The following is a 3,564-nucleotide window of genomic DNA, read 5'->3' as shown; positions in this document are numbered from 1 at the left end:
TCATTCAGCAGGGTTTTGCTGTTTCATTCAGCATAGTCTTCATTCAGAGGTGAAAATCAAACACGCGTTGAATGGTTTCATTCAACAGTAAACAAACGGCTCCTTAGATAAATTGAGTTCAGATGAGGATGATGGCATTAAGCATCTTATAAGTTTTTCTTTTTCATTCAGTAGTGCTAGTATTGCATAGCACCATGAATTACTGCGAATTATGTAATTTCTTTTAAAAAGCTGAATTTGAGAAAAATTCATGATATATCTTCATTGTTCTCATAGAGGCTTATACATACTAACCCCTTAAAATTGAAACGAAGGAAATTGGAATTTTGCATCAGAATAATAAAAGAAATAGTACTAACATCTAAGGTTATATATAATGTCATTCCTACTACCTAGATTAAAAAAAAAAAGAGCATCTTATTGGAGCCGACTGGTTCTTTTCAGGATGCAAAAGCCCTTTGATTGAGAAGATAATTGCTTCATGCTGGAATCCATTTAACTAGCCAGCCAAGCGGCCAAGACAAAGCTGCAATTCCGATACAAATTCCCCATTGCCCCCAGTTCAGCCTCTGAGTGTCAGCAAACCTCTTCAAGAATTCCACCATTACCACTTGAAGAATTATGGTTATGGCAATGATCCCAAGAAAGAGTCTGTTCTTGTGTAGTCCCTGGAAGATATTTTTCTTTTCTAGTTTTCTGGCATTGAACTCATTGAACACTTGACAGAGGACAAATGTGTTGAAAATAAGTGAGTTCTTGACCTTTTCATCCACACCAAAGATAGATTTTCCCCTGAACTGAAAGGTTAGTAGAACTGCTACCTGATACAAGGCCTGAGCAATGAGGTTCCTCCACATGATGTTTGATATAAGGGGCTTGGTTCGACCCACAGGTGGCTTTGTCATGAGATCGTTGGTAGGTCGCTCAGTGGCCAAAGCTAAAGCACCAAAGGTATCCATTATCAAGTTCACCCACAATAGCTGGACTGCAGTCAGTGGGACTTCACCAGAAGTTGTTGCAGCAATGAAGTTGATGACTAGTGCTGCGATATTCACTGTGAGCTGAAACTGAATGAATTTCTGAATGTTGTTGAAGACACACCTACCCCACCTTAAAACTGTCACCACAGAGGTGAAGTTATCATCCAAGATGACTATATCTGAGCTTTCCTTGGCAACTTCAGTTCCTTGGATTCCCATGGAAAGTCCAATATCCGCTTCCTTTAAAGCTGGTGCATCATTGGTGCCGTCCCCAGTGACTGCCACAACATGACCATTCTGCTTTAGACACTGTACCATCAGAAGTTTGTCGAAAGGTGAGGATCTGGCCATTACACGGATTTCATTGATCTTTTCCATTCTCTCTTCTGGTGAGTAATTTCTGAACTGTACACCTTCTATCACAGCCTCATTCAGATCTTCATCAGGTTGCAAAATGCCACATTCAATTGCTATAGCTTTAGCTGTGAAGACATTGTCTCCAGTTATCATCTTGATTTTCACTCCAGCATTGATGCAAGCTTCTACAGCTATTCTGACACCAGAACGGCATGGATCTTTCAAACCTACCAGCCCTAACAAGGTGAGTCCACTTTCTTGCAAAACTCGCTCTGCATCTTCAGGACTTTCTGCATGTGCAAATGCTATGCACCTCAAGCTTTTGGCTGCCATATTTTCAATAATTTTCCCTAGCTCTATACTTTCTGCATCATCTATGGCTTTAACCGTTCCGCTTCTTTCATAATATTTAGAGCACATGGTCAAGATCATCTCAGCAGCTCCCTTCCAGTGTACTTGTGTAGCACTCTCACTCTTCCTCCTTATCAGAACCCCACTCCTCTTCTTCTCCGAATTGAAGGCCTCCACTTGGATGATTTCATAATTTTGCTTTTGGTCATTGAGGTTCATCCCCAAATCTGAGACAGCCCAAGAGAGTATTGCTTTCTCAGTTGGACTACCGGAAATCTCAGGAAGTGATCGAGTGTTTGGCTTATAAACAGTACCAGTTGTGTTTAGAGCAACCGCTTGTTGCAGTAACTCATGAACATCAGGTGCCATTTCTGAGGAAATACTGTCTACAATTTCTTTTCCTAGCCAAAACTCTGTAACCTTCATTTCATTTAAAGTAAGGGTACCTGTCTTATCCGTGCATATCGTTGTGGCTGAACCCATCGTCTCGCAAGCAGAAAGTTTCCTAACCATTGCATGATCAGCCATCATTTGCTTCATAGAATAGGCCAAAGTTAGGGTTACTGCCAAAGGTAGACCTTCTGGAATTGCTACGACCACAATGGTAATTGCTGCTGAAAAAATCTCCACGATGGAGTTCATCATGCTGTCAAGCTTTGTCTTGCCTTGAATATATTCCTTTTTTTCCCTTATCGTCTTTTGTGTTTCCAGTGAAGTAACGAATAAGCAGCACTGCAAGAACAAGTACAGCCACTGCCAATCCAATCTTCCCGATTGTAGAAGTCAGCTTGTTGAGGCGAGTCTGTAATGGAGTTTCTTCGTCTAACTCACGACTTATGGAACTCATCATCTGCCCCCACGATGTATTCATGCCAACCGAAGTGACAACCATGAATCCAAAGCCATCCGTCACCTTCGTACCAGAAAGGACAAAAGGATTATTGCTGCCATTGATGTCAACGTGGTCGCTTTCACCGGTCATGCTAGATTCATCCACCTTCAAAGAGTGTCCATCCAAGAACAGTCCATCCGCCGGGATTTGATCACCGATTTTCAAGCATACAATATCACCCACAACCACTTCAAAGACCGATATAAATTGGCGGCGCCCATTTCTCACTACTTCCACTTTTATATCACTACTCTCCTTTGAAAGTTTCTCGAATTGTCGATTTTGCTTGAAGTTACTGACGGCTGATACAGCAACAACTAGGAAGACAGCAATGATAATACTCCCTCCATCGTACCATCCATCCGCTATGCCGTGCTGCTTAATGCCGAAGCCCAGAGAGAGTACAGCACAAACCAAGAGTATGATAATGGTGGTATCCTTGAATGCTTCGAAAACAAAGCTAAAAAAGCTTTTGTTAGGTGGTTTCGGATACCTGTTGGTGCCAAATACATCGATCCGATGTGCGAGATCAGCTTCATTGGCACTGATACCATTTTTTTCATCAGTTTCAAGACTTGCAGCAATATGTTTCACTCCACCAAGATTACTTAGGGTTTCAAGGTTCTTCTCTCTTACCACCTCAGTGAGGGTCTTCTGATCGACACAGAGAGAAGGCAAGCGATCATCACTCGAGTCCCCATCATGGATATTGACGGCAATGTAGGATAGACTACGCATGATCTGTTTCTTGTTGATAACCTTCATGTACAAAGAAACAAAAATCCTGGAAGAATATATGGTTGCGAAAACCGAACGCCACCTTCGTTGCTGGAGTTTCGCTATCGGAGTGTCTTCTGCATCAGACATGGCTGGTTCACTGGAGTTACGATGTCTCAACGACATGATAAAACGGCTGCGAATGAAGGGTCAAAACGATATAAAGAGAATCACGTTAGGGTACTGTAGAAGGAAGGAAAAGCAAAG

At 42.0% G+C, this 3,564-nt stretch overlaps 1 pseudogene; it reads right to left on the bottom strand.

Moving 5' to 3' along the window:
* Positions 1-280: 280 nt before the first annotated feature.
* On the bottom strand, positions 281-3,564 carry LOC120177269 (annotated as a pseudogene).

Source organism: Hibiscus syriacus, unplaced genomic scaffold (assembly GCF_006381635.1).
Source record: "Hibiscus syriacus cultivar Baekdansim isolate YM2019G1 unplaced genomic scaffold, ASM638163v2 tig00003435_pilon, whole genome shotgun sequence".
NCBI lineage: Eukaryota > Viridiplantae > Streptophyta > Magnoliopsida > Malvales > Malvaceae > Hibiscus > Hibiscus syriacus.
This window is presented reverse-complemented; position numbering and strand designations above follow the sequence as displayed.